The sequence below is a fragment of the Rhipicephalus sanguineus genome, chromosome 5, assembly GCF_013339695.2.
Source record: "Rhipicephalus sanguineus isolate Rsan-2018 chromosome 5, BIME_Rsan_1.4, whole genome shotgun sequence".
Taxonomy (NCBI): domain Eukaryota; kingdom Metazoa; phylum Arthropoda; class Arachnida; order Ixodida; family Ixodidae; genus Rhipicephalus; species Rhipicephalus sanguineus.
In genome coordinates, this window is record NC_051180.1 from 120,701,110 (window position 1) to 120,715,512 (window position 14,403).

Sequence of the window (14,403 nt, forward strand, 5' to 3'; positions counted from 1 at the left end):
TGCTCATCTGACAGTCAGACGAGTAGTATCCGTGCTGTAGAAACTCCATGAAAAACCTATTGTTTTTTGAGGACAACAATAAAACGAGTGAAATGCCTCTTTAGAAAAAGAAATGCTCGACAATTGAGAGTACAACGCACTTTACCACTGGAGAGCCGTTATATCTGCCTAGAAATAAAAAAAAAATCCCTGATTGATCTCAGGGTACTTAAACCGAACCCATAACATTGGCACGAGACTAACATAACGATATCTAGATGCGATGTTTTTTGTTGTGATGCTCATTTGCATTCCGTGTAAAGATGACCAGCTGTGCAATATTGGCGAGATGTTAGTGCAACACTGCTAAAGTCCGGCATTATAAAATACTTTTAGTTAAGAAGTGAAAAGTTGTTTATATGAGCAGTGCCTCGAAGGCCTGTGGGTTGTGGGTAAAATATTTTAAAATATTATTTACATTAGCACTCATGAACTCTCAGAGCAAGTGTTCTAAAATAGGAGCTTCGCTTAATTTAAGCCGCCATTACATTAGGTTGTAGAAGTTTCCGGTAATGTTTTTTTTTGTTTACTACAGGACTTCCACCAAGTACTTACAAGGACTGGTGTGAGCCAGGACATTGTCACAAATTTTTTTGCTTTCAAACCTAACCAGAATATTATACTTGGGAATTATTCGAACTACGTCTCAGTGCTGAGCAGGTAGGTGCTATAGGCTTGCTTAGGTTTTACGATTACTAATAGTATGTGTACGCTTGGAAAATATACGCATATTTTTCGGCACGTTGTCTTTGACGATTGATGCATCAAACTGAGATGAAAGTGGCAGGGAAAATTTGGATATCTGACAGGAAGCCAGAACTTTTTGATATCCACATACTCGTCATCTTACTATATTGTTCGTAAATAGACGACAGCATGTCCGAGTTTTTAACAGCAACCTGTAACATCTAAGCTTGTGCAGATTATGCAATAAGGTAACAATAAGGGGACAATTTCAAGCTACAAACTTGGAGACCCATAAATAGGATCCGTAATCTGCACTGCAGTTGTGTTTCATTAATAGTCAGGGTGCCCATAATGTCCTCTCCCCAAAATATGCAATCACCTCTGGCACAAAAAAACTTTCTAGATGGAACGGTATGTTGGCCACTCAAAACAGCAATTTCTCGTACACTATATAAAACACCTGTTTTTCTTTGTCAGTATTTTTACAAGTGAAATGGAAGTTATGAAACAAAATATATTATAGTCGCCTAAGGCACAGTTTATGTGAGCTCACATATCAAACAAAATAATTTTATGTTGTATAATTCAACACATGCATATGCTGATTGCACAGCAACAAAAATTTATTATACCGTCGATCTCTCCTTTTCTTTCTTTCATATGTTTATATGACCAAGATGTATTTGTTTACTGCGTGCAGTATTGGCACAAAAATTTATGATTTTCGGAGCATCTTTTGCATAAAAGAAATTACAGCCTTTTCTGCTACCAGTTGACATTTTTGGCCTGGTGCTTTTCTTGTCTTGTTTAGTAAAAATAAAGGCGCTTAGTTTACGCAGTCCTTGCCCACTTGTCAAACTGCCGCAGAGTATTGTTGCAGCAGATCATCAAAACAACAAATAGAAAATAGGCAATGCTGAGAAAACCTAGCTCCAACCTTCCCCCGCCATGTTTGACCGCCACGGTGCGCGGTACCCTTTGACGTGATATTTAGGGCGCGTTCCGCGGCTGCTTGAAGGGGCATTCCTGCAAGCTTCCTCATTGTGTAGTCAATTTCAATACAAATGTTCTGGTAATAGCGTGATAGAAATTTACTGAAAAGCAGCTAAAGACAGTCGAAGCATGCCTATCTGTCTATAAATCTGTCCAACTTTCCGGGTCGTGATGATGTCATGGTCATGTCATTGCTAGTTTCATTCATTGGTGTATGTCAAAACTTGCATGGAAGTGCAGGCATTACGATAAAATGACCGGAAGGTCACGACCACAGTGGCATGAAGTGCATGTCATGTACATATTGATCGTAATCGGTGGAAATTGTTTGCTAGCGTAAGTATTGTATCATTAACTTGTTGTCCACTAGCGTGCGCAGGGCATGGCATGAGATCACATGAATTAGGTAACTCACAAGGCTCTGTTCTTTTACCGGGATATCAGTACGAACATAAATGCGTGATATGGTTCCTAATAATGCTTGACCAGCCACAAAGTTGAAGAAAAAATGCAACTGCTAATTGAGAAAAGAGGGTTTGCAAGTCGACCGTATTCGTCTTGTAGAGCTGCGGCCAAGCTATGTAAACGAGAACCAACTAAACCGCCTATCTTTTATCCTGCAATACATAATATACATTCAAAGATAAGAATCCCATAAATCGCATGACGCTTTTGTGGGCATTCATTTCACTGAATTACAGGCGGAGTCATAGATGACATGATACGAATAAAAGCTCATCATAAGACATATGTGACACGACATGCATGTCATGTGTTGTCGTGTAAATACTATAGCTGACGTCGTGACGTTGGGATCATTTATTGAGAAATTGTATCACACAGCACACGACATTGTTAGATAACATAACATCACGGACATGACATAACAAGGCTTATGTAGAATATAGGACGGGTGTTGTAAATTAGAACAAGAGAAATTTGAGCGAGTTTGCAAGTATACTTATTCATCACGAAAGAGGGTGGGTGTGCGAACACGGACACAGGAGAGCCGTATCTACTACAGTCATTATATATCGCGAACGCTAAGGAAGGTGGGACGTATATGCGGTTTTAACGTTGTTTTTGCGGCTCCCGATAAGCTAGGTGAGATGTGCACCGCTGTGCAGAGAAGTAACGAACCGGTAAAAAATAATAAGATAACAGACAGTTCTTTTGTAACGCACACCAATAAATTTACAGACTGCCGTACTTGTGTAGTTTACCAAGCTCATTTCAATTGTGGCCGTTTCTACGTAGGGCAGACTGGTCGTTCAAACTAAAACTGAAACTGAAAGAGAAATTGCTGGAGCACAAAAGGCCATAACAGTAGGTTCGCCATCTAATCTTTCTTTGGACTGTCGAGATTGTAAGCCTAGGCCTCATTACGTTGAATGCGCCGTTTTATATAGACACACCAACGAAGAAAGGCATCTCATGGTCGTGGTTTTACATATGAATAATAGCCAAAGCGCATGCATGACCCAGTTGTCGATTTACTTATGCAAAGAGTAATTGAAATATCTACGTAGTTATCACTCGCGTAGTACCGCACATGTACCCGATTGACATTCCGGCCGCGCCGCAGTGGCCGCACTTTCGATGCAGGCGAAAATGCTTGAGGCCCGTGTACTTAGATTTAGGTGCACGTTAAAGAACACGAGATGGTCAAAACTTCCGGAGCCCTTCACTACGGCGTCTCTCATAATCAAATCATGGTTTTGGGAAATTAACTTAACCGAATGAGAGGTGGCGCTGCAAGCATACGTGCATGCACAGATGAGTTTTGTGTTTACCTTCTCCTAGCCCACTGCGCGCTCTTTCACTTCATAGTCGGCGTTTGTGTTGTCTCGTTCGTACACTGTGTCCGTGTTTGCACGCCCATGCTCTTTCGCGATGCTATTATTTACCTTGTCGTTGGACTTTTGCCTCTATGACGTCAATATATTTACCCGAAATTCACGCGCGCGTTCAGGCATGGGACAGCTGGGATAGATCGAAGTGCAATACGCCACGGCCAGCTTCGCTGGCTGCTTCGCATGATTGATTCCCACCGCGTGTGAGATATGCTAGCCATTTTTCTTTGTCTAAGTTGAATGCTATATGTGTCATGAAGATAACGTAATACCAGAAGTGATAACTGAGGAAAGTCAACCTTAAAGGTAAGTACATATTATTGCCCACTATAGGTCACTAGATATGGCACATATATAATTTAGTTAGAGCGTGGGCTTGTTGCCGAATGCCACTGGCTATTTTACAGGGGAGCTGTTAAACTTCTCATTATGCCGACGATCAATCTCTTCACCTTTATCCTGTTCTTCATGTTCTGCTTCGCTCCCAGAGCACGTGCATCGATTTGTTGCACGTGAGATGCAATAGCTATTATGCGCGAGAGAACGAGTACAGCGAAATAGGGAGAGAGGAAGTAGAAGATACAAAGAAAGAGAGAGAAATAGAAAGACGGGGAAGAAGGAGAGAAAAAGAAACACACAGAAAGAAACAGACAGAGAGAGAAATAGATAGAAACAGACAAACATACAAAAAAAGAGAGAGCACGCATACCATCGTATAGTATAGTATAGCACGGGGTGGGAAAAAGTGAGGGTGAGGAGGAGAAAACGAACGAGGTGAAAGGGCAAAGCATAGCACAGCCTTAAGATAATTTGTTGCTGGCCTAGTTGGTTCATAATGCCCAACCGCAGGGCACAAATTCAGCAAACGACAAATAAGAACGGAACACAGACAGCACAGGACAAGCGCTTGTCCTGTGATGCGTGTGTTTTGTGTCCCGTACTGAATTTCCGCTCTGCAGTTTAGCTTGTTCTTGTAAGTTTTAGTATAGCAAGGGGTGGAAAAGGGAAGTGAGAGCGAGGACGAGAGAAAGCAGGGCAGCGCCACGTGCTCGACTGATTCCTCACTACTCACACCACTAGTGCCTAGCTACCCCCCTTTATTTATTAGCAGGCTGTTTTTCCTGTTTCTCACATGCACAGTGCGCGGGGTCACACATTTGGTTCCTGACGCGCACTTGCAAATATTTTATTTCAGGCCTGTTTCATGAAAGTATAAAAGACAACACGCCTGACGTTCAACTGTTTGCAAACCTTGAGTGGACCTAAGTTACTTCACGTGTGCCCTCTGCTGAAGGAAACTTCTTTTTATGCTTAAAGCCTACGCACGTCAGCGTATAACGTTATTATGATATCGGTAGCATATAGTAGTGTTACATGGCAGGATTTCATGTAAGCTTAGTAGTTTTCTTTTTGCAGCGTCTATGGGCTCAGCATTGTAATAATCTTGACCATCACTGATGAAAAGATGATGGAACTCATGCCATCCTCATCGTGGGACGTCAGATGCTTGCCTCAACTTAATGAGACAACAATGGTACGCCATTTTTGCGCTTTTAGACTCTCGCTCGTGTAAACTGAACTACGACATGACACTGTAAGGCCTCCTAGTTAATCAAATAGCCATGAATGGCTTCAGATTCATGGGCATTCTGTAAGAAATAAAGGTCAAAATGTGTTGTACCCTTAATAATATATATTGGACTTCTTGCTTTGAAATATTTTTCTGGAGTTCCATGAGAAACGTTGGGATATAGCAGGTACTTTAGCAGCCTACCAAGGTAAAACGGCAAGATGTAAGAATTTTCTGATTACAGTGGAGGAGAGTCAGGGCACCACATTTTACACTGATATTTATTCTCCAGCACACCACTAAGATATGCACCGCACCAACCAAACAGGCACTTGAGCTTCGACTGCTTCTTGCGGGTGCGTACCGCTGTTTGAAGACACGCGCAGGATATAGATGTAGAATAGGGTAGCATTGGCGCGGTAGGTGAGTGATGTGTGTCCACCATACAAAGCATGGTGATGGCTGCGTGAGTGTTCCTTCCGGATCATTGTAAAATGGCGAATAGAAATATGTAGATATAGTTTAAGGTGGCGTGTGTTTGAGTGTCGTGCATATTTTGGTAGCGTGCAGGAAAATAAAACGAGTTACAAAAGTATACGTATGATACTCGTTCCGTCTTCTGATTGTCGCTAAGTGTGTTGTATCGCACCACTTTACCTTGCAAGGATGATCGAGATCTTTTGGTAACATTAACGCTCCGGGGTGATCATGACTCATATAGTTCGGTAACTATATATGTAATGAACAAGAACAAAAACACCCCATATTTGCGATTCAACGTGCTCACCTGAAAGTGGAACTTCGTAAGCAGTGAAGCTGTTCAGGAAGACGGAAACAGTCGGACGAATATTAAAATACCATTATTAGCACTTCCGTTCCCACGTAGAAAAATGGTGCTTTCTTTCAACTCACCGAAAAAAAATTTATCGCCCGAGATATCATCATACAGCACATTACTGCAAATTGTAGGCAACGCAGAGCTGTTTCCAAAAAGTACACTAGACAGAAAATTTTATGTCATGTAGCTATAGAAAATCTGGCAATTACCGGGTTTGTAGAGAGTACACCTAAAAAATCAAGAGGTATGTTTGCAGAACATGAGCAACATATGGCATTTAAAATATACATTTCAAAGAATTATAACCTAGGTATAGCCTCACAAATCTAATACGCACTATAAACTACGGTCCTTTGGAAACAGCAAAGAAACTGCAGGCAATGAACTGTATCAGCGCTGTGCCATACAGTGAATCATTGCGTGGTTTTCTGAACCATAGGTGCGACACGTTCGAATTTTTTTTTTCGCTCGCCTTTGTGGTCCTTATCTTTTTGCACTCTAGTATTTTCAACGCAGCTCTTAGTTTAAAAAAAAAGAAGCGTTGTTCATAACTGAGAATAACAGGCTGCATGAAATAAAATTTCTGGTCCCTTTATAGGATCATGGAAGAGAGCAGGGTGCACAAAATCACAAGTATGCTTTGTACATCGCGAGTGGCAGATTCCACGTCACAAGCGTAGAACTTCTCGACTGGTACACTTGATTGAATTCTGTATTCCCTTTCTCTTTATGCTATAATTAGTACCCAACAGTTAAAGCTACAAATATCTCATATGGCTTTAGTGCCATCATTTTCTGCTGGTTTTGATAGGATGTGTGATAATTAAACCAGCCTATGGTCTACTCCTCCTCTTTCGTTCCTTCAGAGCGAGGGTCTCGTCGAGACAGAGTTCATGCCTTTAGGTAGCATGCGGGGGTTTTTGGTCGCTATAAGCTCATAAAGATTTCACGGGCTGTTTGACAGCAGCTGGCAAGGCAGACTGTTCCACACTCTGCCTTGCAATGGTGCCGTGGCTGAGTAACGCTGGTTTACAGCGTCACTCTTTGTCGGATTACACTGCCAGGATTACACGCACAGAAATACCGCGTAGTCTCCACGTGACAGAGAGCGCCGCCGTACCTGAATTAATTGAGCACCGTTCACCTTATCCAAAGGTTGTATGCTCGGCCCCTACCGACGGCAACATTTTTCGACCAATTTAATTATGCTCCACTTGTTTCATAACTACTACAATACAGTTACAAACTACAAGCAATGTTTTCTATGACTTCCTGCACTTCATTGTCTTTTGGCTTCATCAGATTGTGTCTAGCAGACATGCGAGCCCTTTCTCCACAGCCCTTCTTTCGTTCGCTGATACATTCTTGTTGTGATGTTTCCTCGTTGTTCTTGTTCTTTCTAGCGGGATGAAACGTGTACACTTACCTTAAAACAATATCAATGAAATAATTGAGAGTTCTGTCACCCAGTAGAATAAATTTCTTCTAGTTTACTAAAGTTTGACAGACGAGCGCATATTACATAGACTGCAACATGGGGTGGGTGGTGAAACGTAGAACTGCTCCTTGGGAACAGGACAAGTTATGACTGAAACAAAAGTCATAATTTTTCAGATATGACTACAAGAGCGAACTCATATGTGTAATCGTTGACTGAGGGTCTGAAAATTGTGCAATTCCGAGTATGAGGTTTGGGCTATTGAACGAACATGTTAAGGAGACTGCGGCGTCAGTGTCGAAAAGTGCGGTAAATACAGGAACAATAATAGCCATCGCCTCAAAATTAGGTTTACGCGATACTGACTGTTTGAAATGTAGTCTTACATACAGGCAACCAAAAATCCGGACAAGGATACCCGGCAACAGCGTAGTCTCTAGATTGTTTTCAAAGTCACTCAAACCCATGAATCTTGTTAAGCACAATTTGTCAGAACCGATGGCACGAAAGGTAGAGGCGGCGTTTCTGGCTGCATATATATTGGCTGTGGTTTTGGTAAAAATTCGTGTGGGGCGAGCACTGTTTACTGTATCTGTAAAATGCTTTTCGTTCTTCATTTGCTTAGCTGGATGCTCTGGATGCAATAATACGGATTCCCAATCCGGAAGTCAACTTCACCCTTACAATAAGCTTACGTCTCGATATTTTCCGTGGTGCATCCCTCGGCACTCTGGGCACGAACGATCTCAACCCACTTCCCGTTTCATTACACGAAGCCCGAAGCTTTTATTCGGTGAGTATAATGGAAAGAAATTTATGCATCTCACACCATATCAAACGATTATGATGTGTTTGTCAAAGCATTTTTTACGCCGTGAGAAATAAGATACTCAGTTCGCAAAAAACTGGCTGCAGCGTTGACGCGAGAGCGCTGGTCTCTGCGTCGGTGCGAAGGGGTGCTGAACAGAAAGGGCAGCAAACGAGGGCAATGGCAGAAGCGCTGAATTGCCGGATGTAAATAAATATCATAAAGATAAATGTTCCTACAGGGAAATATGAACTTTTGGCTTGAAAAGGGAAAGCACGCAAGGTGCCTCTAACCACTATGGCAGAAGCGCATGGCTTAAGTGACATAGAATACGTTTAGGTATTGTGCCAAAATCAAATTCGCGCGTTCATACTATCGATGCGTTTTCAGCCACGCTGACCGTTTTCCACGCTTGGTGCGTTTTCATTGCCCGGAAAGTTTTCCGTCGATCTCATCTTGTGCGTATGCTATAATATTTATATCTGGGGTTTTACGTCCCAAACGCACAATATGATTATGAGGAACGCCGTAGTGGAAGGCTACGGCCGCCATGACCCGAATACCGGTCGTGGCGTGCGTATTTAATCGAGTAAAAATTCTTTAGGCCTGAGTTCGTGCAAGATAAAGAACGCCAGGTAGTCGGAATTTCCGGAGCCCTTCACTACGGCGTCTCTCACAATCATTTGGTGGTTTTGCGATGTGAAACCCCAGCAATTATTATTTGGCATTTTCCCCATAACACATCACCGATCTACGTGTGCCTGAACATGAGCTGTTTCGCAAATTTTGCAATAGTGAGATCTCGTTGACACGATATCGCTCAATACGCTTTTCGGCATATTACGTTTTCTTTTCTTTCTGCTCCCGGCCCACGCCTCATCGAGGTAATGCGTTCGTGCGGCTTAGACGATTGTATTCCCTGCCGTGCATGCATAATACGATCGCAAAAACGTCTGAAAACCTCATGAAACTAACCTCTAAAACGCCGTCAAAATACGGCAGGCGACCAACTGGCGTCGTGAGAATTCTCCTGTCCGAGACATCGCACAATGAACTCTCATTTCAGTGAACTTGAAGGGACCCAAGGAAAAAGTTCACTGACGTGAAAGTTCACTAATCTGGATATTCACTAGCATAGGGAACTCCATTGGGCACAGCAGATATGGAGTCACGAGTTGAAATGCAATTTCTTTTGGAAATAATTCTGTAATTTTCATTTGAACTAAGGCCCTTAAAGCTCAAGAAGAGACAAAGCTGTCCAGAGAGTCTACGTTTCTGTGCGCTGCCTCTGGCCCGGCTTGTTACTCTGACACGAAGTCTTGCAATTTTCTAATATACAAATTACCTACAGCCTCGGCTAGATATACATGATTTATAGCTGCCTCAGCCATTATAACCTCATCGTCACACTCTTTTTCTTCCGGTTCCGGATGAGCACTGGAAACAATTTTCAAATCTCAAATTCTGCACAGGTAACAAGCTCACTGACACGCGGGATACAGTCTTCAAAGGAAGCAATGCTGTCAACATCTAGATGGCTTGTTTAATAGAGACAACCGATTCTGTTTGGTCGAACTCCAACAAAAGCGGGTGCACGGCACACAAATTGTGCCGTTGTTACCCGAAATCAAGAAGGCTGAATATTACCGATGAATATCCGCTTCATGTACTGCAGTATGCCGTTTGAATCTACTCTTGCTTTATACGCCGCATATTTTATATGTACATACTGTTTCTGATTATTTTTAAAGAAGGTAGTCTTCCTTGGGATACTTGAACGCAGAACTCTTGGTCTGTCTGTCTGTCTGTGCGTCACACGATTCAGCCGCCGGGCCATAGTTTAAGCACTTGCTGAACACCCAGCCATCTTGAGCTGGTAGCTGCGTTCATACTTGTGAATATTTTCGATCAAAAAGCAAATATTACGCATATTTGAGGCACAGCATCAATACGTAAGTGCTAGGTGGTGTGTTTCTTTATTAGAAAATACATAAATACGTAATTATAAACACCCTAGTGTTTCGTCGGCTGCACTGAAAATGCGACGCTATACACGAAAAATCCCTCTGCCTACGATATGGGGCTGCCACCTGACAGTGGCCTTGGGTTCTGCACAAGCTCATGTTTCCCGACGCCACTACCAGATGGCGGCCGTATCTCACGCAGCGCCGCCTCTATCGTATTTCGATGACATTTGCAGCGAAGCACGGAGATACGCGGGTAATTTCGTATTTTCTTATTTTTTTCATACTTCCTAATTTTCTTGTCTTCGTGCATTTCTTCAATACTACTATCATGATGATGGAGTAGCCGGCTCCAACGTAGCCTACCATCCCATATTTTTTTAATAGAAATAAGAAAAGTAACTGACGCTCACGTGGCTCGTTTTTGTCTCCCACACGGTCACTTTGCCTCGGCGGTGCGGCATGCAGAAGCGATGTGGCACCACCGGTGAAGAATATGCGATTTGGGGACGGCGGGCATCGGCTACGCCAGTGCTGCTGAGTGCCAAACTTCGTTGAATTGATTTCAAAAATGAGCGCACGTTCGCGGATCAAGTTCGTTCTACTGCAATATTCGCTATTCAGAAATTAGTTGAAGTGAAACATTTTTGCATAGCATCAAAACATAGAAAAACGGGAGGGGATTTTCTAAAAGTTCGTTATTCTGTTCGCACAAGTGAGAGTTCATTGTAGCAGATGTTGCCACTAAAGATGTGAGCGATGATGACAATGAAGATCGCCGGTGCTGCGGGAGGTTGCACCGGCGAACGTCGGCCAGTAACTACTGACTATGCAATCGAACCTTTTGACCCGTTTCGTAGCCTTGTCGCTGGTGAGGAGTTCAGGGAAGAAACTGGTACTTGTTTTTATACGAGTTCCAAAACAGCTTCCTGTGGGACGTCGAAAAACGAAAACTTCAGCACAAAGTAAGGGACTATCCTTAAAGTTCTTAAATAAAAGAAACTCGTGTGCCAAGTATGTACTGTTTGTAATCTTTTGGGCCATCTTTTCGATAATGCCATTTTCAGATAATACACTTTTAAATTATTATTAATGGCCACGAGACTCATCTCTTCTACTTAGAAATTACACTATAATCGACATCAAAACTTTTATGACACCCTCAATTCCACGATGCAGTCATGTGATATTGGTGTTTGTGTTTGTAGACATGTGGAATTTGAAAGGAAATAATAAAATTGGACGCAGAATCGCCCCGATGCTCCATCGCACAACGCATGGTGAAGCAATGTAACTGACACAATTGGGAGAGTGTAAGAAATCACCATTCTTTTTCTGGCTACCAGCAGCAATTTCGGGCATTCGGTGTAGAATTGTATTTTCAATAGTCTTTTTAGCAACCTAGATTTCGCCCACAAGGGCGAAATTCACGTAGCTATAAGAGTTCGTAAAAAATGTTTCCTTCCAAAGATCCTTTATAAGGGCATAGGGGTACTAAAACGATTGTCCACGATTATTTTGGAATGAAGTCGGAGAGGCTTGAGTTAAACGTGGAGAACGTTTGGCGCGTAAACACCATATTGAACAACGAAATGTAGGCGGCAGAACTCCTACACTGCACGCCAAATTTATGCATAACCTTGGCACTAATATTTCAAGCGCGCGTTCAATATTGTTCGCTGATAGTTGAAGTGCTGCCCCAGCAAACACAGTATGTAGTAAAATAAAAGGGAAATTGATACTGCAGACCATCTTGTACCGAACATTAGAACGCCGCTTGCGGACGTCAGCCGACGTATTCTGTGACATTGTAGACAACGACACTGGCCTTCTGATATATGTCACACAGCACTTAAACTTTGGTCTAATCATCGCGTTATGCATTAATGTTCAAAAAAAAAAATCGCCAGGCCTGTCAGCCCAACACAGTCACAGTCACAGCGCAGCACAGCACAGTCACAGCGAAAGCTGGAAGAGCGGCGTTTCTAGAGCGCGTTGTAAGCTCTCTTGGGGCTAGTAATACAAGTACACTATAGCAAGGTACCCACTACACCATAAATCACAATTTTTGTGAAGTTTGGAAGCACCCACCACGATATTATTCGTCATTCTGCGGAGAAGCGAGGTGACAGCTACGCATCTGTAAGGCATTATATGCGTTTTGCTGACGCGACGACTGATGACGATGAATTATGGTTCAGCCCTTTGTAATGGGTTGGAAGCTTTAAACGGCCAACCAGTTACGTAATTCGCATTGGGTGACGCCCGGTCGCTATTTCACTCTCCCACCATGCTATATAACATACGTTGACGTGAGAAAGAGAGAGGAGAGAGAGGGGGGGGGGAACTTTATTGAGACCCTGAGGAAATGGATCATGGGCTTATGGGCTTCCCTGGAAACCAACACAAGTTCACTTGCGAGGAACCCGTTACACTACAAATCATCGTAATTTTTGTGACGTAAGGAAGCAGCCACTATGTCATTTTTCGTCATTCCACGGAGAGCCGTGGTACCCGCAAAAGACATGCAAGTCATTATGCGCACTTTGCTGATACTGTGCCTGATGACGATGAATTATGGCAGATCCGTTTGTAATGGGTTGGAAGCATTCAACAACCTACTCGTTGGGCAATTCGCATTGTGTGACGCCTGCTTACTGAATTCGCGTAGTGTGAAGCCGTCTTGTTATTTTACTCTTCTATCACGCTATGTTACATATAGGAATGTGGGTACTTCCGGACATGAAGCCTGTATAGCATCTTTTTTCGAAGCACTGTCAAGCACCGGCATGGCTTTGAGGTAGTATACTGGGCTTCCACGCAGAGGACCCAGTTTCGAACCCCGTTCAATCCTGGAATGATTTTCTTTATTTCGTTTTTTTTTTCTGTTTTCGCGCGATAGTGGTTAAAGACACCGGCGGCGGCGGCGCACAACTACGGCGCCAAAAAACGGCCGCTAAAATGACCTCATAACAGCTTTCGCTGTAAAAAAACGTAGGCAATACACTGCTTATAAGCCCATATTCTGGAGAGGGGAATGTAGCATGAAACCAGTACGTCGCACCGCCGTCCTCCTCGTAATTGCATCTACGGATGGCCTTCATGTCAGCGATAGCTTTGCGCTTGATAACTGCGAATCAGAATGGTTCTGGAGTGTCTGCAGTGTGTCCGCTGTATGTTGACCGCAGTGTCGCATACGTGCATTCTATTGCCTGCTTGTTCTCTTTTCAGTTGTGCGAACAAGAGCTATTCGCGCGAGACCCTTCGGGCGTATCTATACTATATATGAGCAATTATAGCTGTGCATTCGCCTCTGGAAGACACATGAACTCAGTTATATCCTTCGAGACGCCTGTTACTATAAGACAGAAGGTGGGTGGCTTCACTTTATCGAATAACTCGCAGCATTAAAGCTCTCACGATAGGATTACATGACAATAAGATCACAGTATCATCATCTTGATGATGTGACTGTAAAAATGCCGATAACGTGGACAGGCTGATAATGAAAGTTGCTAAATAAACGTGGTGAAGCTTCATGCTAAATTTCTGGGTCGTTTCATATTTGGATGAGAGAAGATAAAAGTATGTCGAACGGGCGCTGGCTCTCAACTTACATTTATCAGGAAAGCGAGCGTGACGAAAATGAATAAGATACGGAACAGTTTACAACGAACAAATTTGTTTTTATACTCTGTCACAATGAACGTAGTCACTTCATGCGTCCGTTCATGTATATTATGCCATTTTACCTATGTATATATTTGTTGTATGCGCATCTTTTATTACTTTTATGTAGCTGTTTCGTGTTCGAATGGGAAGTATACTATTTGCTTGTTCATCGTAATCATACATAGTTTTCCACATACATGTGATATTAGTTGCATTTATTCTGGCTAGTATTCTCTATGTAGAGTGATGTTCCCCTAATCCTTGGGCAGGAGTAGGGCGTGTAGTGTTTGGGCATATAAAGAAATAAATAGAAAAACACTTGAAAGTGAAACGTGTATAGCTAACTCGAAGTATCAAAAGACAGTTCATTCAAATACGGGTTCGCATGAAAAATTCGTATTGTTATTTAGGTGAAGCAGCTGACACTTGAAACCAAAATATCCATGTAGAGCAGCGGGTAGTGTTACAGGTAAATATTTACATTATGAAAAATTTGCAGTGACGCATAAACACCAAAACGGCGGCAAATATGATCCAGAAA